We start from the raw sequence: 21,167 nt of genomic DNA, 5'->3' as shown, positions 1-21,167 counted from the left end.
TCTGACTTGAGCCTCACAGCATCAGCTAACAAGAGGAACACAGCACCCCTGTGACCCTGGGCTGTTGATCTGCTTGTAAGCACTCTGCCACCCAACAGGCCCACCTCTCCTTAGATTGAGGATGGCTCTTAATGGTCCTTCTGCCACAAGGCTGTCACATCAGAATCAGAGGCTTCTTATTCATTGGGTTATTTCCCTCATTGCCCATTTTGATTAACAGAAGATACAGGGTCAAGTATTTTACATTTCTTTTGGGGAAAAATCAAAGCAAATTTCTTTGAGGTCCTGCTAACCAACATAATTTATCTCTGATTCTCACTAATCCAAAGCATATATAAATCTAATCATAGTTTATGACAACTGCTTACTCTTCCCAAGGGGAAAATATATTAACATTATTATGTTAGGGATTTTCTTAAACAATCTCATAGCTCTTTTTTTGTGAGTGCCTCTCATGTTAGGTAAAAGGACCATAAAGAGAACAGAAGGATCTTCCCCATACAGTGCCTGTTTTCCAGATGGCTTTAGAAAGCAGCAGAGTGGCAACTGATGGCGCTCTCCCACTCCCATTTTATTCGGTTTTCTGACCAGTACAACTACATCATTTTCTAGGACTATCAAGAAGAATACAGAATGAAGAGAACTGTCTGGTCCCAGCTGCACTCCTCTGTCAGAGCCCAGGGAATTTAAAGGAGAAGAGCCTCTTCCGTTGGGAAGTTATTCACAAAGAGCATGGACGTTGAGCCCGAGGAAAACAGTATGGCTGTTGTCACATCCCTGAGGCAGGGGGTTTGTCATTAACCAGTTATCTAGAATGATTTTAGGATCTAAGAGTGTACATTGCACAGCCACACATCTGCACATGTGTATAGCAGATGCTATACTCTCCCATGCAGAGATTTACAATAAGATCATAAAGTCACATTTCATGCAATTTTTAAAAAAAATAGCATATACTTTGGGCCTGGACTATCAGATTATCTATTTAAATATTTTTCTTTTTTTAAAAGCTTTATTGATATATAATTAATATATTTCAATCAAATTCTTTTGCTACAACAAAAATGTATGTAATGTATACCAATCCAACATAAAAAATAACTTTTTGTAGCTTTTTCCAATTCCCCTTTATATTACTGGAAGCAAAATGGGAAGTCTGAAAATACAATATATCGAATCAACTTGCTTCCAAATATTTTAAAGAATTCTTTTTTCCTAGGAAATATATACCTATCAAATTCATGGTCTTAAAAATATATTTGTCCCATTCAGAACACTTGAAACTCTTAAATTTCTCCCGGCAATTAGTAACGTCAGTGGCTCTTGCCTATTAGAATGTATATGCACTGTTCTGTTGGTCCCAAAGATCTACTGTCTCCAGGTGGGTGTGAAGCCAGTGGGAAAACACCTTCTGCTTCCACTTGCAGGAGATGTGCTCCATGTCCTGGAAGTTGCAGGGCCCCTGCCGGGGACGCCCACTTATTGTTTCCCGGAGACTGAAACACTGGTAGAACTACGTTCAACATAACGAATCATAATCCACTTGTTTGTTGCTGTCACAAGGTCTTTTGAAGCCCACACTCAACTTTCATGTATTTGAAAAACTTTCGTGATCCTTTTATTTTTCATTTTCTCCAGATTAAACCAAGCTCCTCATTTTATCAGATGTCTTACCTTTGTAAACTTCAGCCAAACTTCTCTGTATGGTCTGATATTTCTTAATACCTTGCCCAAAATTCCTTCTTGGCTCTTAAGACAAGTTTCCAAGTGTTGGCGACAAGCAGAGAACACAGTGGATTCCTTAGCTGCCCTGTTCTTCAGCGTCTGCTTCCATCCATCTCAGCTCCATCAGGAATTCACTGCAGTGACAGTTGTGGTATTCTGACCTGTGAATTTAAGATAGCCTCCATGTAAACTGCTATTAATTTCGATTTCTTTTACGCTCTGCAGAGGGTATAGCTGATTTTTAACTAAATAGATTATTTTATATTATTCACAATTAAGCTTCATTTTGTTGATCCAGGCTGTTCATTTTACTTTCTTAATATATACAGATATATACAGTTTCTTAATATATGTGTGGTTATATATTATTATGTATATGTTTATGTATATGACATATACAAGCATAGCTGTATGATTGTGTGTATATGTATACTTGAATAACCATGCAAATATTCACTTGATGTTTTATCTCAACAGTTTTATCCTCTTTAAGTTGGATATACTTTCTATAATTTTAAACGAGTCACTGAGGGACTTTTGATAAGGTCAGGGCTGAGCTCTGTGATACCCCACTAGAGCTCTAGCCCAAATCCTATCATCACGGTCTCTGAACATAGTTAATCATCAGCTCTGAAGACACGACACTATTCAACTCTCCAATATCTGCCACCATCGCTCTGCTGCGGTCATGTAGAAGAAATCTATATTGAGTGCCACCACGCCTATTTGTCTAGGTTGATAATGGCAAAGAAAACAAGCTTTTTTAACTTATGTAATCAGTAGAGTAGTAATAATAATGCCCATCTTACCTGCATTCATAGCATTTAACTAGAACTGTTAGTAAAGCATAGAACTCGTAGAAATGTAGACATTTCATAAATAGGATATTATAAACCTCCTCAAATCGTTTGATACAATAATATACAATACTAAAATGAGCTTAAATTCATGCAATATCTCTGTGATAGTTTAATTATATTAACAATCAGATAATTAAAATCATATATAAAGTGTTTTTTGAGGAAGATTAGCCCTGAGCTAACATCTGCTGCCAATCCTCCTCTTTTTGCCAAGGAAGACTGGCCCTGAGCTAACATCCGTGACCATCTTCCTCCTCTTTATATGTGGGACGCCTGCCACAGCATGGCCTGCGTAGGTCCATACCTGGGATCCAAACTGGCGAACCCCGGGCAGCTGAAGCAGAATGTGCGAACTTAACTGCCACACCATGGGGACAGCCCCTAAATATTCTTGAATTAATTAAAAAATTAGGCAAAGCATATAGAATTTATTAATTTTATTGTTGGCAAGTGTTGTTAAATTAATATAGATAGCTATTTTTATAATATCAGTACCACTTTTACAAGATATTTAAAATGGCTTAAGTGATCTCATCAAGATGGCGCCATGAGCAGACGTTGAACTCGCCTTCTCCCACGAACACAACCAGGTTACAACAATTTTGGGAAGAATCACCCCGGATTGAAAACTGAAAACTGGATAAAAAGAACACCCAAGACAAGGGACAGTCTGACGAAGGCAGAAGTAGCAGTAACTCCGGCAGGAGGAAAAAAGCCACCTTTGGGAGCAGCGGAGCTTCTCAGCTGGCCAGGCAGGAGCCACCCTAATGTATGAGCCCTCCCTGGAGGAGTGAGGTCCGGAGCAGGGGCAAGACTCCTATAACCATCCTTCGGACTCAGCCCAACTGAGACGGGGGTCTTACTATCTGGCTTTGCTGGCTATTAACTGCAGCGAGGACACCCCAGAAAAGCTATTGGCTGAAAGCTGAAAAGATCCGAGTCTTAAAGGGCCCATGCATAAACTCACTCATTGCAGCAACCTAAAATCACCAGAGAGAAGGCTGATTGTCGTTTGGTGAAACAAGACTCACCTGGTGGGCTCTGGGGCCACTTTGGTGAGAGGAGGGTCCTCTCCGGAGACTGAGACATTGGTGGGGGCCATTGTTCTGAACTGGTCCAGGCGTGCTGATAGGTGGGGACCATTGAGGTGCGTCCCTTGGGCTGTTAGCCCAGGGGTCTGCCACACCCACCAGAGCACAGATTTAATCCAGTTCAGCCAGGGCAGGCAACCCGCCCTAGGGACTGGTCCCACCTAACAGCAAGCCCTCAGGCTACTTTTCAGCCTGCATTGACTGAGTGCCTTGATCCTCTACAGGCAGGCAAAGGTGTCTGCCTCTGTGGGGCAGGGCCTGTGTGAGGACCAGGTGAACTGTGGGGCCTCCCACATTGGGGGAGAAGTGGGGACCTCTGCAGTGTGGCATTGGGGTACACTCCACAGGGGTGAGAAGTGTGCACGGACCAGGACTGTGTTGACAGTGTATGTGGCCCAGTGGGGGAGGCTTATCAGCGGCATTAGACTTGTGCTTCACAAATAGCCATAGAAAGGATCAGCCCCACCTTCCAAAGCCTGAAACAATTGAGTCCCCCATGCCAAGGGCTAGCCCCACGTAGCTGCACTCCTAAGAGAACTGACATCAGCCTTGTTGGCCTCAGGCCTATCACAACTGTAGCCCCTGAGCCTAGCAACCAGTTACACTGGGTACCAACCCAATTAAGAGGACAATTGCAATGAGTGTGCTGATTGACTTTGTAGCCAACAATACTGAGGCACCCCCAGACTGGATTTACAAACAGCTGGCCAGGGAAGGAAAGATCAGACTCCCTGGGTACCTGCAATGGGAGCAACCCTGCCACAGCAGAAGAACACAAGTAGCCCACAAAGGGGTCACTCCTGGTTCTTAAGGTCTGGTGACGAGAGGGAAGCACACTGCTGGGCCTCATAAGGCATCTCATACATAAGGCCACCTCTCCAAGGTCAGGAGACATAGCCGACTCACCTAGTACAAAGAAAATAGCACAGAGAAAGAGGCATAATGAGGAGACAAAGGAATACTTTCCAAGCAAGGGAACAGTACAAAACCCCAGAAAAAGAACTAAGTCAAACAGAAACTAGCAACCTACTGGACAAAGAATTCAAACAAAATATAATGAGGATGCTCACAGATATGCAGAGAAGAATGGATGAACACAGTGAGCACATCAGCAAAGAACTGGAAGATATTAAAAAAATCAGAAATGAAGAATAGAATACTCAAAATGAGAAATTCACTAGAGGGACTCGATAGCAGAGTAGAGGAAGCAGGAGAACGGATCAGCGAGCTAGACGAAAGACTAGAGGAAATCACCCAAGCAGAACAGAAAAGAGAAAAAAGAATTAGACAGAATGAGAACAGTGTAAGGGAACTCTGGGACAATATCAAGTGTGCTAACGTTCGGATTACAGGGGTCCCAGAAGGAGAAGAGAGAGACAAAGGGGCAGAAAATTTATTTGTCGAAATAATAGAGGAAAATTTTCCTCACCTGAGGAAGGAAACAGCCATCCAAGTTCAGGAAGCACAGAGAGCTCCACACAACAGAAGCCCAAAGAGGCCCACACCAAGATATATTATAATCAAAATGTCTAAAATTAAAGACAAAGAGAGAATCCTAAAAGCAGCAAGAGAAAGGCCACAAATGACATATAAAGGGAAGCCCATCAGGCTGTCAGCAGACTTCTCAGCCAACACCCTACAGGCGAGAAGAGAATGGCATGACATACTTGAAGTGCTAAAAGGAAAAAACCTACAACCAAGAATACTCTATCCATCAAGGCTGTCATTCAGAATGGAAGGAGAGATAAAGAGCTCCCCAGACAAGCAAAAATTAAAGGAGTTTATCACCAATAAACCAGTTCTGCAAGAAATGCTGAAGGGACTTATTTAAGGGGGAAAGCAATGACCACAAATAGAGATTAAAAAAAATATCAAAAAAACCCAAAACAACAACAACAAAAAACAGGCAATAAAATCACTTGTAAGGTAAAAGTATAGTAAAGACAGCAGATCAACTACCTGTGAAGGTAATATGAAGCTTAAAAGATAAATGTACTAAAATCACCTATTTCAATGATAAGAGGGTAATGGATATACACACACTAAACAAAAGACTATATATGATGTGAAAAACATATAATGTGGGAGGAGGGGAGTGAAAAAGTAGAGCTTTTAGAAAGAGGTCAAGCTAAAGAGTCTATCTACACAATACAGACTGTTATATGCATAGTGTATTAAATAGGATCCTCATGGTAACCACAAACCAGAAACCTATAACAAGCAGGAAAAAAAGTAAGACAAAATAAATCAAACATATTACTAAAGATAGCCATCAAACCACAAGGGAAGAGAGCAAGAGAAAAAGAAAGGAACTGAGAAGAACTACTAAAACACCCCAAAAAAAGAAAAAGTGACAAAACGGCAAGAAATACATTTTTATCAATAGCTACTTTAAATGTCAGTGGACTAAATGCTCCAATCAAATGCCATAGGGTGGCCAATTGGATGAAAACACAAGACCCATGTCTATGCTGCATACAAGAGACACTTCAGACCGACACACACTCACAATCTGAAAGTGAAAGGATGGAAAAAGACATTCCATGCAAATGGCAAAGAAAATAAAGTGGGGGTAGCAATACTAATATCAGACAAAATAGACTTTAAATAAAAAACGGTAATAAGAGACAAAGACGGGCACTACATAATGATAAAGGGAACAATCCAACAAGAAAATATAGCACTTGTAAATATCTATGCACCCAACACAGGAGCACCTAAATATATAAAGCAATTATTAACAGATGTAAGAGGAGAAAAAGACAGTAACACAATAATAGTAGGGGACTTTAACACTCCACTTACACCAATGGATGGATCATCCAAACAGAAGATCAATAAGGAAACACTCACCTTAAAGGACACATTAGACCAGATGGACTTAGTAGATAGATACAGAACATTCCATCCAAAAACCACAGAATACACATTCTTTTCAAATGCCTATGGGACATTCTCCAGGACTGATCACATATTAGGCCACAAAACAAGTCTCAATACATTCAAGAAGATCGAAATAATACCATGCATCTTTTCTGACCACAAAGGTATGAAACTGGAAATCAACTACAGAAAGAAAACCAGAAAAGCCACAAAAATGTGGAGATTGAGCAAAATGCTACTGAACAATGCTTGGGTCAATGAAGAAATCAAAGAAGAAATTAAAAAATTCCTGGAGACAAATGAAAATGAAAACACGACATGCCAAAATCTGTGGGGAAAAAAAGCGGTTCTATGAGGGAAGTTTATAGCAATTCAGGCCTACCTCAAGAAAGAGGAAAAATCCCAAATAGGCAATCTAAAAGTGCACCTAAAGGTACTGGAAAAAGAAAAACAAACAAAGCCTGAAAACAACAGAAGGAAAGAAATAATAAAAATCAGAGCAGAAATAAACGAAATAGAGACTAAAAAAAAATAGAAAAAATTAATGAAACCAAGAGCTGGTTCTTTGAAAAGATAAACAAAATTGACAAACCCTTAGCTAGACTCACCAAGAAAAAAAGAGAGAAGGCTCAAATAAATAAAATCAGAAATGAAAGAGGAGAGATTACAATGGACACCTCAGAAATACAAAAGATAATAAGAGAATACTATGAAAAGCTATATGCTAACAAATTGGGTAATCTAGAAGAAATGGATAAATTCTTAGAAACATACAACCTTCCAAAACTGGACCAAGAAGATGTAGAAAATTTGAATAGATTGATCACCAGTAAGGAGATCAAAACAGCAATCAAAAACCTCCCAAAAAATAAAAGTCTAGGACCAGATGGCTTCCCTGGTGAATTCTACCAAACATTCAAAGAAGACTTAATACCTATCCTTCTCAAACTCTTCCAAAAAATTGAAGAGGAGGGGAGGCTTCCTAACTCTTTCTATGAAGCAAACATTATCCTGATACCAAAACCAGACAAGGACAACATAAAAAAAGAAAACTACAGGCCAATATCACTGATGAACATTGATGCAAAAATCTTCAACAAAATACTAGTAAATTGAATACAACAATACATTAAAAAGATTATGCATCATGATCAAGTGGGTTTCATTCTGGGGATGCAGGGATGGTTCAACATCCACAAATCTATCAACGTGATACACCGCATTAACAAAATGAACAATAAAAACCACATGATCATCTCAATAGATGCAGAGAAAGCATTTGACAAGATACAGCATCCATTTATGATAAAAACTCTCAATAAAATGGGTATAGAAGGAAAATACCTCAACATAATAAAGGCCATATATGACAAACCACAGCAAATATCATTCTCAATGGAGAAAAACTGAAAGCTATGCCTCTAAGAACAGGAACCAGGCAAGGATGCCCACTTTCACCACTCTTATTTAAGATAGTATTGGAAGTCCTAGCCAGAGCTATCAGGCAAGAAAAAGAAATAAAAGGGATCCACATTGGAAAAGAAGAAGTGAAACTGTCACTCTTTGCAGATGGCGCGATTTTATATCTAGAAAACCCTAAAGAGTCCACTAAAAAACTTTTAGAAATAATAAAGGAATACAGTCAAGTTGCAGGATACAAAATCAATGTACAAAAATCGGTTGTGTTTCTATACACTAACAATGAAGTAGCAGAAAGAGAAATTAAGAATGCAATCCCATTTACAATTGCAACAAAAAGAATAAAATACCTAGGAATAAACTTAACCAAAGAGGTGAAAGATCTGTACACCAAAAACTATAAAACATTGTTGAAAGAAATCGAAATAGACACAAAGAAATGGAAAGATATTCCGTGCTCTTGGATTGGAAGAATAAACATCGTTAAAATGTCCATACTTCCTAAAGCAATCTATAGATTCAATGCAATCCCTAACAAAGTTCCAACAACATTTTTCACAGAAGTAGAACAAAGAATCCTAAAATTTATATGACAGACCTTGAATAGCCAAAGGATTCCTGAGAAAAAAGAACAAAGCTGGAGGTATCACACTCCCTGATTTCAAATTATACTACAAAGCCATAGTAACCAAAACAGCATGGTACTGGCACAAAAACAGACATACAGATCAATGGAACAAAATTGAGAGCCCAGAAGTAAACTCACACGTTTATGGACAGCTAATATTCGACAAGGGAGCCAAGAGCATACGATGGAGAAAGGAGAGTCTCTTCAATAAATGGTATTGGGAAAACTGGACAGCCACATGCAAAAGAATGAAAGTAGACCATTCCCTTACACCATGCACAAAAATCAACTCAAAATGGATCAAAGACTTGAATGTAAGACCCGAAACTATGAGACTTCTAGAAGAAAACATAGGCAGTATGTTCTATGACATTGGTCTGAGCAGCATATTTTCAAGTACCACATCTGACCAGGCAAGGGAAACAAAAGAAAAAATGAACAAATGGGACTACATCAAACTAAAAAGCTTCTGCACAGCAAAGGAAACCATCAACAAAACGAAAAGACAACCTAACAATTGGGAGAAGATATTTGCAAACCATATATCAGATAAGGGGTTAATATCCAAAATATACAAAGAACTCACACAGCTCAACAACATAAAAACCAACAATCCAATTAGAAAATGGGCAAAAGATCTGAATAGAGATTTCTCCAAAGAAGATATACAGATGGCCAACAGGCATATGAAAAGATGCTCAACATCACTAGCTATCAGGGAAATGCAAACCAAACTACAATGAGGTATCACCTCACTCCAGTCAGAATGGCTGTAATTAACAAGACAGGAAACAACAAATGTTGGAGAGGTGTGGAAAGAAGGGAACCCTTGTTCACTGCTGGCGGCAGTGCAAACTGGTGCAGCCACTATGGAAAACAGTTTGGAGTATCCTCAGAAAATTAAGGATAGGTCTACCATATGATGCAGCTATCCCACTGCTGGGTATTTATCCAAAGAACTTGAAAACACAAAGGCATAAAGATACTTGCACCCCTATGTTCATTGCGGCATTATACACAATAGCCAAGACTTGGAAGCAACCTAGGTGCCCATCAAGGGACGAATGGATAAAGAAGATGTGGTATTTATACACGATGGACTACTACTCAGCCATAAGAAATGACGAAATCAGGCCATTTGTGACAAAACGGATGGACCTTGAGGGTATTATGCTGAGTGAAATAAGTCAGAGGGAGAAAGTCAAATACCATATGATCTCACTCATAAGTAGAAGATAAAAACGACAAAAAAATAAAACACATAGCATTGGAGATTGGACTGATGGTTACCATGGGGAAAGGGGGAGGGGGGAGGGCAAAAGGGGTGATTAGGGTCACATGTGAGGGGACGGACTGTAATTAATGTTTGGGTGGTGAACATGATGTAATGTTTACAGAATTCGAAATATGATGTACACCCGAAAAAAAATTAAAATTAAAAAATACAATAAAAAATAAAATGGCTTAACTTACATAATAATTTGCTAATCTGTTTTCTTTAAATTAGAAAGGATTTCCTTCTGTTTCAGTGATGCTGGAAGGTGTTACTCGATCTTTCCTTGGGATAATAATACTGATGCTGTTGGCGTTAGTATGATATCATTTCTATGTTACATTTTCAAATATCAGTGATGATAGAAACACGTTTATTCACTGGGTGATTTTAATTAGAGTGTATAATTTAATAATGAATGCACACATATATTCAAGCAATACGTGTTGAAAAGGAATCATCATTCCCAACAAATATGACTTCCTAGGTGCTGATTTTCATGGCAAATCACAAGTAAAAATCCGAGATTACTTGAGATTCAAATTGACAATAAAGAATAACAAGGAAACAATACTATTTGCAAAGACAGTAAACAAAGCTGTATGGTTGCAGCCCAAATGTTGCCTATTTCCAGGGTTGTATATAAATAGCAGTATTAATGATCTTAAACAATATTGTTTTGGGGTTGGCCTGCCTGGTGGCACAGCGGTTAAGTTTGCACACTCTGTTTCTGCAGCCCGGGCTTCCTGGGTGGGATCCCGGATGTGGACACAGCACTGCTTGGCAAGCCATGCTGTGGCAGGCGTCCCACATATAAAGTAGAGGAACATGGGCGCGGATGTCAGCTCAGGGCCAGTCTTCCTCAGCAAAAAGAGGAGGTTTAGCTGCAGATGTTAGCTCAGGGCTAATCTTGCTCAAACAAAACAAAACAAAACAAAACACCAAACATATTGTTTTGATGTTCTTAAAAAAAGGCACAGCTTTCGTTTTTAACAAGTCCTGAGAAATAAAAGTTTTATAGAGAGCTCATAGTCCTTGTGAAACGTTCTTTTAGAAGATTGTGACAAGTGCAGATTTATGTAACTTTTTTATTAAACAGCTTAACTGAGGTATACTTGAGATACGAAAAGCTACCCATGTTTAATGCGTACAATTTGATGAGTTTAGACAGATGCATACACTGATGATACTATCACTACAATCAAGCTAATAAACGTACCCATCACCGTCAACAGTTTTCTCTTGGCTCTTTTTTGTCTGGTAAGTACTCAACATGACATCTACTTGCTGACAACTTTTGCGAGCACACCACTGTGCTGTTAGTAGAGGCACCCATGGGACCGTAGAGCTGTGGGACTTCTACATCTTGGATGACTGGGATTTTTATACTACGAACAACAAGTTCCTTCTTCCCCTAACCCCAGCACCTGGCAACCACCATTCTATTCTCTGCTTCTACGAGCTTGACTTTTTAGGTCCTTCATATAAACGGAATCGAAGTGTTTGTCCTTCTGAGCTTGGCTTATTTCACTGAGCGTAATGTCATCCAGGTTCACCCACGTTCTTGCAGACGGAAGGGGTTCCTTCTTTTCTCAGGCTGAATAACATTCCATTGTGTGCATACACCGCATTTTCTCTATCCATTCATCTGTTGATGGACATGTGGGCTGTTTCCATGTCTTGGTTGCTGTGAATAGTGTTGCAATGGACACAGCAGTGCAGGTATTTCTTGGAGACGCTGATTGCAGTTCTTTTGGGTGGATCCCCAGAAGTGGGATTGCTGGATCACACCGCAGTTCTATTTTCAATTTTTTGAGGAACCTGCGTACTGTTTTCCATGGTAACTACGTCATTAGACATTCCTGCCACCACTGTGCAAGGATTCCACTATCTCTACATCCTCTCCCAACACTTGTTATCCTTTGTGTTTTTTAGACAACAGCATTGGAACAGATTTGTGTATTTCTAAGGCAGCAAGCAGTGTAAGCCGTACAAGCAGTAAAAGAAGAAAAAGTACAGATAAAGATAACAGAGCTGACAACTTGCAAATTGAATGCTGATTGTCTTGGGACTTTGTGTTGCTTAATGCTTGGGATAAATCCGTACAGATGGCCTTGTGAGGGTAGATACAAGTCAAAAAATAAAAAAAATTCCCCTTGTTGAAAACAGAGGAAGAACCTCCACCCAACCCCTTCCTTTGAGCAATTACTTTAGCAAACTTCTAATTGTAAGTTCTTTCTCTGTCTGTGATAATCTTTTGAAAACCTGAATAAGCCTCTGACTAACCTGCCCCAGGAATGAGGTCCTCCAGGATCTGGGAGCCCTCTCCTTGAAACGTAAACCTCCAGGAGGAGAGCCCGCCCTGCTGTCTCCCAGCCTCCGTGGGAGGGTAGGAGACTAACTTCGACAGGGCATCTTGCTCCAAGCTGCAAAACTACCTCCTGTTATGAAGATAGGAGTAGTTTATTTTTCCTTTGGATAAAGGCAATTAGCTACACAGAAGGGCACCGCAATTACCAAGTAAATTAGGACAAATAATGTGTGACAAGTTGTGCTCTAAGTCCTCTGACTTGAGGACTACTTACTGTTAATAATGAGAACACGTGTGTAACAGGTTGCATCTTCTTGGCTACATAAAAGAGTGAGAGTTCTTTCTGTCTTGGCATTCTCCTTAGCAGACTGCTTCGATGCACATGACAATCAGGTTTAATGCTCATTATATACGAAAGCTTTCTTTGCTCTCTGTGTTTGTGTAAAGGTTTTCTGGATTGTGAAGAGATTTTGTTTTTAATTACATTTCCCCGACAGTTCCCATCTGTAAGTTGCAAGGAGCTTCAGATACTAATTTGTAACCTGAATCACCTCATATTCACTGACTTAAAAAAGAGAAATTTTTAGTTGCTTTTCCTCTAGACTTTAGAAAAGATATTACAGTTGTAAAGAAATTCCATAAAACTGTAATCTTTTTACTTTTGTGACGTAAATAAGGAAATAAGATGTATTAATTGCAGAAAACTTAAATTTCTGTCATTTGCAAGACAGTAGATATATCTACCTTATGATTAGATTATCAATCATCATGTCATTAAAACAGAGCCTCTGCAAAATCTAAGAATGACATATCTCGGGTGAATGCTAAATACTTAGGATAAAACATTTAAAAGTAATCCATATTATATTACAATCATTCAAACAAAACCGCCTAGAATAATTTGCTTTTTCATTTTTATCCATTCTAAGGTTTATTATTGTTTTTCTAATAGAGTTCTAAGTATATTAATATACATGATTCTGGTATCCATTTTTACCTGAAAACCACTGCAACTTCACTTAGAGTTGGTCAGAAGCAAATTTTGTATCTCTGTTAGGCAGTATTGAATGAGAAAAAAGTAAAGTACAAAGCTTCTAAAAATGGGAATTGCCGAGGCAATTTTGAATCTGTTAATTTGCAATTTAAAAATATGCATAAAGATTGCTTAATTTGAGTACAGTGTTATTCCTCCTTTTGAAAATCAAACAGCTTTATATCTTGCCATGGGTGAATTATTATAACTCCTTTTAATTTAGATTATTTGTATATCCCAAAAGGAAATATCTTGCTTAAAATCTTTGACATCATAGGCTTAATTTTTTTTTTTTGGTGCTCTTCTTATTGTGACTTCATCCCTACGATATTACAACAAAAATGCTAGAGGAGTGTATGTTTAGTGGAAAAGAGAAAGAGGAAAAAGTAAAATAAAATTTATACTTGAGTCCTTTTTATGGGAATTCATGTCGTTTTCCATTTCTCTTTCTCTCTCTCTCTGCCTCCCAAGATGGTCAAAAATAAGGTTTTATATTTTTATGAAATAAAGTGGTTTAGTATAAGTGTTTAATTCCACTTTTTAATTCTCTAGATGATCACCATATTTAGTTTTAAAAGAAGGTGAAATTACCACCCTGAGGAATGGCTTTTGTCCCCAAGAAACATTTAATAGAGGTTTGAAACGGAAAGCTGCTTTTAGAAAACTCCAACTTGGCTGTCCAAGTTGATACTCAGGAAGATTTATAAATTTTTAGTCTTTCTTTTTAATAAGAATGTACATAATATTTTTAATATAAATGTACATAATTTGGATTGATTGTTTTTTTGTTTTCTGACTGTGGTATTGAGCTGTGGCCCGAGATCTTTCCTTCAAGATATTTTGTCTCTTTTTGGCAATATGTTTTAATATATATAGTCAGAAATGTTAATGGCATGATTAAAAGCAACTCAAAAATACCATTTGCCTCTAAAACTACTTATCTTTTTGTGATATTGCAACTTAATCTTGGTTTCCTGTTCATAATCAAGCAAATCAAACCACAATGAGCTATCCCCTCATACTGGTAGGAATGACATCGATTTGTATACAACTTAAATATAAAATATTTTTATTTGTCAACTATACCTCAATAAAGATGGAAAAATAATTATCCATGGCTGACAAAGCAAAATAGAGACATCTATGTTATGATCATTATCATGTTCAATTAAAGAGGAAAATGCACCCTTTCAAAAATTCTAAATTTGCAAATAACCTCATGGCTTAACATCTTCCCAATAAATTGCCATAAGGAATAATACTCTCATGATGTCATGATTTTCTATAAAAAGAATGATGTACCCATGTTTCAATTGCAGATATTATTTGAATCTCCCCCTAATTTATTTTTTTAAAGATTGGCATCTGAGCTAACACCTGTTGCCAGTCTTCTTTTTTTCTCTTCTTCTTCTTCTCCCAAAAGTCCTCCAATACGTAGTTGCATATTTTAGTTGTAGATTCTTCTAGCTGTGCTTTATGGGATGCTGCCTCACCATGGCCTAATGAGCAGTGCCATGTCCACGCCCAGGATACAAACCAGAGAAACCCTGGGCTGCCAAAGCAGAGTACACGAACTCAACCTCTTGGCCAGAGGGCTGGCGCCTGAATCTCTCCCAAATTTGACATTCCACTTTTTCTGTTAAACAAGCCTCTTCTGAATGAGTACCCTTACTGTTTCAGAATTCTTCACTTCCTCTTAACTACGTCATCATCAGTGTTTATTCTTTCTCTTCCAGAGTCATTTTTCAAAGAGAAACACACTGTATAGTGTTCTGAAAGTCATGCTCTGCAAATATGACAAAGCACAGGAATGAACAGCACTCACTGCCCTGTGGATTTTGTGCAGCCGCTCAGGGTTTGAAGTCACCGTTTGGGGCCTTTTGGCGCTATCATCTTTTCGATATAACTCTTTTACTGCCGTTGCTTTCGTTTTCTGTAACCACTTTTAAAAAACCCTTACATTCCTTGCTCAAAATTTTATCCTTGCCCCTTTGAAAAGTTTACTGCTAGATAATATTTAGAGGAACAAATTTTCCTCCCTCTGATTTTGGCTGAAACATTAGTAGTAACATTTATATACCTTCTCCAGAACCTGTGGGTTTTATCTTTAACAGTGCATAAAATATTTTAAATGTCATATCTGAAGCTTTTGTGTGTGTGTATGTTTATAAACACAGGTAAGTTCAAGTTTTACAATACCACAATTAAAAGCTAAATACTAATTAAAGGGAAAATGAGTAAATGTTTGAGATTGCACCATTGTAATAAAAACGCATTATTTTCAATGTAGGTAATATTGGAGGACATATTATTGAAAGACATATTACTGGTACACAGTTTAATTAAAATTATGCCCATAGGCAATACACTGTAGTGATTATGGTTGGCTGGTGGTCTTATGATGTGTGTGTTTTTTAGGGAGAGAAACCAGACTGAAATCACTTTCCTAAAAACGAAGTCATTGTATGTTTTTCACTCTACATTATGACCAATTTCTGTCAAATTTCATAAGACCCAGATTTTCAACATGGTGCTTTCCTCACTTTACGTGTCTCCTAACAAAAGCCAAGTGGATTTTCCCATAGGAGTAGTGCTGAAAGTTATCACAGAATTCTAAGTTGATTTCTTAAGCCCTCGGCTAGTAATGACCTGAGTAATAAGTGCTCTAATTCTATGTGCTTTTCTTCTGCAGATGTCTTAGTCAGCACCACATCTTGATCCATGGTGTACCCTCAATCATGCATTAATAGTCCAAATTTGGTACCCATCTGCTTTTATGCAATTTGCTTTAAAGCTCTGTGATTTTTCTCTGAGTCTTCAAATATAATACTTACATCTCAATCTGAATGGTTATGAGTATTTTTAGTGACCACTCAAGTTATTTTACATTCATTCATATTTTGAGCAGGGAAAAAATGAATTTCTCATGGAATAATGTCTATGGCATGTGCTCTATTAATGAAAATTGTTTTTTCTCTCTGACTTCTTCTGCTGTTCTCAAATCTACGTTCTCCCTAAAAGTTTCATAGTTAGAACAGTGGTATTAAAAATTAATTTCTATCCCACAACTAGAAGGACCTGCAACTGTTTCATAGTTAGAACAGTGGTATTAAAAATTAATTTCTATCCCACAACTAGAAGGACCTGCAACTAAGATATACAACTATGTATGGGGGTGGGGGGGATGGGGCGGGGTTTGGAAAATAAAGCAGAAAAAAAAAAAGATTGGCAACAGTTGTTAGCCCAGGTGCCAATCCTTAAAAAAAAAAAAAAAAACAGGAAGATTGGCAACAGTTGTTAGCCTAGGTGCCAATCTTTAAAAAAACAATTAATTTCTAAGTGAGCCATCTAAGTGATGTTTTCCAGTGCAGACACACCATGAGCAGCCACCTGTGTTCTAGGTTCTAGATATATTTTTACATAACCTATTTTACTCAAAAATAATTCCATTCTCTTAAACTAAACATTGTTATAAAAATAGCTGTAAGGATTAAGTAATCAATTAGCAGTTGATAAAAGATTATCCTTTTCAAAATAGCCAGTGTTTGGGACATTAATTTATAGTTATCGATAACATTTTATGGACGTTGGGTGGTCTGCGTGATATTAAATGGTTGTTCCAACCATTGAAACAATCATATAAGACTTCAAATTATTTATTACCATTCAATTAAGAAAGTTTGTTATCAAGATCAATGAAGATTCAGCTAATTGAAGGGCAATATGAGTTATTTGGTTGTTATGGTAAAGGGCAATGGAAAATTCTTAAAAAATCACGACAAAGGGAGGTTTATTCCACATTAGTGAGAGAATATATCCCTTATCTGATATTTTGACTGGTCAATTAGTTCAGATTTAGTAAAGAAAACTAGAAATGGGAAGAGTGAAATGGAAAGAACAGAAATAAAACTTTGTTGAATTTTTTTTGAATAGTTATTCCAGGAAAATCGCTTAACGTGGAACTTGAATTGTCTGGAAAATAGATTATTTTCTGAAATATTTGACACAATTGTCCCTTTGGTAATAATTCCTGAGTCATTTCTAGGGATAGGGAGGTTACACAATAAATCAGTATATAGGAATTAACTGTTGAATAATGACATAAATCATTGGATAATAAACATGTCAAAAATCTGTAAAAGCTTCAATTATCAGAAACAAATTTGAAGACTATAGATAAAAGCATTCTATTCTCACTTTAAAATGCTATAGAGCTATTTTTATTCTCTATATTTTATCTCAATTAATTTCAAACTGAAATTCATTTTTTTATTATATAGCAATCTCTAAAAGCAATTTTAACTGTCAAATAGATGAGTTTAGGCAGGTCAGCTTAAAAGATAAGAATAGTTCTCCTTGATGCTTTTATTCCACAGCATTTTAAGTTAAATTAGATTATTTAGGGTGAGTGATAACAGAAGAGTATCCAATGTCATTTCGAGGTAACTTTTGAAAAGACTATGGTACAGCATTTTAGTCAACATAACAAATGCATGTTGGTTGGTTTTTTGATCTAGATATTGTACATTGAGCAATAATAGTAAGCATTTATCTTCATTTTGAGTATATAAATGCTGAGATTTAGAAATACTCTATAGTTTTAGTACAAGGTTGAATGCACTTATCACACTTCATTGGTTGCACATTTCATACTTAGAAAAAGTGTTAAGAGTCTTTTTTATTGATTCACAAGCTAAGCAGTTTCATGTTTTTGTTTTCATAGTTTGACCTACAACCCCAGGATCCATTAGGGCACTACAACAGGCAGGTGTAGAGAAAGAGAAGGAAAATGACACTGTCTCCAGCTAGGAATGCATTAATAGACTTGAGAATTCAAACGTAGAAAAGGCAGTTTTTTTCTGCTGGGAAGTGGAGTCCTCAAGAGAGCTCTCTCAGCCTGAAGAACATGATATGAAAATCAATAAAGGCCCTATTGTGCTCCTGGTGTGTCCGGGAAGTGTCATTTTCTATCTTGCTAGCGGATATCTAAAGGAAGTTAAAGCCACTTTGCTCATAGTAATTGGATGAATCCTTTTTCATCAGTGGTCTATTTCGCTGCTCAAAGTAAAAGTAAAATATACTGTGGGGTCCAGTTTGAAATGAGATATCACGAAATGAATTAATCTGAAAAATGTTAGGTCTTTTCACAGATGTAAGAATGGAATCAGCGACGGTTTTCACTCTCAAAATTCCTATAATTACACATGAGTTTAAACAGATGACTGTAAATATTGGGCTAATTGGCAGGAAATTGTGGTTGGGGAATGGCATATTGGCTAACCAGAGAAAGAAACTTAAAAGGCATCGTTGTGAACATCAGAAAGATTTGTAGACATTGAATAGCTGATTTGAAAGATTTAATTTCGTAAATATGTGTTACATTAAAGCTGGAAGATATGCTTGGAAATCATCTAGATGTTGATTCCTGGAATCTTCATTGTTGACGACACTAAGTACTTTATTTTCCCAGGTCATTGTAATAAAAACTTTCAGAATTTATGGCAACAGAATTTGTTTTCCCCAAAAGTCACGTTTCAATTTTCTCATTATTTCCCCCCAAGTATATTTATCTTATGGAAAATCCTTATATTATTTGATTGCTCCTATAAGATATTAGAAAGAGAGTAAGGTGAGAGCAACTATTAAAACCTGAGGTTTATATTTTAGATTTTATACTTTTCATCTCTTTTTACTTCTTTATTCCACAAGGAATTTGACATGGCTAAGACTCAAGTTTACATAGGTATCCTGATAAATTTCAAAACTTCTGAATTGAACGTTTACTTAATGCAATTAACTTCATGTTTATTGTTTAGTGCAAAACTCCAGGAGTCAGAATTCCTTAATTTATCTCTTTATTCAGCAAGCAGTTCTTGCGAGACGACCATATGAAAGTCATTGTCTAATACGCTGGGGCCCATGAAAACGAGTGTGCGACCTCAAAGGTGAAAATGATTGGGCAAAATTAGGAGAAGTAGAAAGATAAGGGGACAAAGATGTTTAATTGAGAAACAGAAGAAACTAAGGATCTAAGATGCCTTTACAAACAGAGGGGTCAAAACAAAAACAGAAACAAAAACAAAACCAAAACCCAGAAGCAACAGCGTGCGCGATTCTCCCCTTGCGGCGCAGAGGGAGGGCTCCTGCTCCAGCTGTGTTCTTTCGGGGGCTGCCCTGTGCATTCAGTCGTCTGAAAATTCCAGGACCTCCCCAAACATGTAACATGTTTTATGAGGTCCAAATATGTGTATTCTTTCAAATGGGCTCTGTAAAAGAAAAACACCATTTGAGGAAACCTAAATTCATATTATGAAATGAAAAATGTGTTTTATCAATTCTAAGATGCACATTTTTTTCATTTGATTATCTGTGAAACTGGGATCCATTTTACCATCGATGATAATTTAGCATTATGTACTAGCTAAGCTAGCAATTTATTCCTTTTTCCTAACTAGCCATATGAAATCATGATTCAGTATAATTTACAGCATCGTAGAATTGATATATGGAATCCAATTATGTACAGGGCAGTTAAAACCAATGAAGAGCCGTATTTACACTACAGTTGAAGAATAGCTGTAATTTCTGGAAACAACAGGGAGCAGGGTTTAGATGCTCCTCTACTGGTTCTATCACAAATTTATTTCTTTTTCTCTTGCTGGTTCTGAATATTTTGTCTCCATTTCTAAAAACAATATTTTTTTCTAAGTCTGTTCCCCTCCATCCTCTCTCTCCTCCATAATGCTGATGGCTATATTTCTAAGATAAAACTTTGGTCATATCATTCTCTTAATTAAAATTTCTCAAGCTCCCTTTAGCATTTTCAGGATATATTTCCAGCTCCCAAAATGATGCACAGAATTCATTATGGTCAGGATCTCACTCACCTTCCATTTCTCTCCACTTTCCGTATCCAGCCTGCCTATCTTTAGAAAACTATTTGTATATCCTCAATTGTGATAGTTCCATGTGATTGCTCATTTTGTTTTCTTCATAGTACACTATCTTGCACAATTATTGAAAACAGTTTAAAATCAATAGGCTTTCATGAAGGAATGTGTAAATTGAATTGACAGTTAGGGATTGGTCATTTGCATGGATCAAAATGATCAATCTAATTACTTAAGACATTTCTAAAAAGGTTGATTTTACTTGCACAGATATGACAAAATACATTTCTGCTGTTTATTTCTTTACTAATTAGTTTGTACTCACATGTATGTACATACAAAAAACTCCTAATGTTTTGTTCCCTACGACCAAAAATATATTTTATTCCGAGCTTCACAAAAATTGTCCAATGCTGCATCACCTTTTCACATCTGTGTTACGCACCAGTATGATTTTAGTGTTAGCTTTTGATGAGACAATAAGGCATTTCACTTCAAGGATCTTAATTTCTAATTCTCTATCTTCCACTAGACTATAAACTCCAGCACAGCATGAACCAAGGGTGATTTCCTCGCAGTTGTGGTTCTACCTTTTAGGAAGTTGGCTGGTTGGCTGAATTAATGAACTGCGTGTTTTAGTTCTGGTGGATCTAAACTCTAAAGCTGTACTTAAGTAACAAAAATATTCTTCTGATATTTTTAAGAAATTAATAGCTATTTGAAACATGCCTATTACTGGCAAGGAGAGTCAAGGAGATTTTTCTTTTAACCACTGCTTAGTAAACATAAAATATCTCAAAATAAGTAAGCAAACTGATTCTGAATGAAAAATCAGATTTTGTTTTTATTATATGAAAGTACTTTGTGAAACACAATAATTAATAATATAGCACTTGTCTGTTTATTTCATCTAAAGTGATTGAGGTTAAGATATACCAATCTTCCATGAAAATGTTACATCAAATAAATGACATTTTGACAGACATTTTCTAAAGTGATTTGTCAAGGAGTTCTGTCATCTTGAGTAATATTAACCACAATCTTCTTTGTTTTT

This window comes from Equus quagga, chromosome 4 (assembly GCF_021613505.1).
Source record: "Equus quagga isolate Etosha38 chromosome 4, UCLA_HA_Equagga_1.0, whole genome shotgun sequence".
NCBI lineage: Eukaryota > Metazoa > Chordata > Mammalia > Perissodactyla > Equidae > Equus > Equus quagga.
This window is presented reverse-complemented; position numbering follows the sequence as displayed.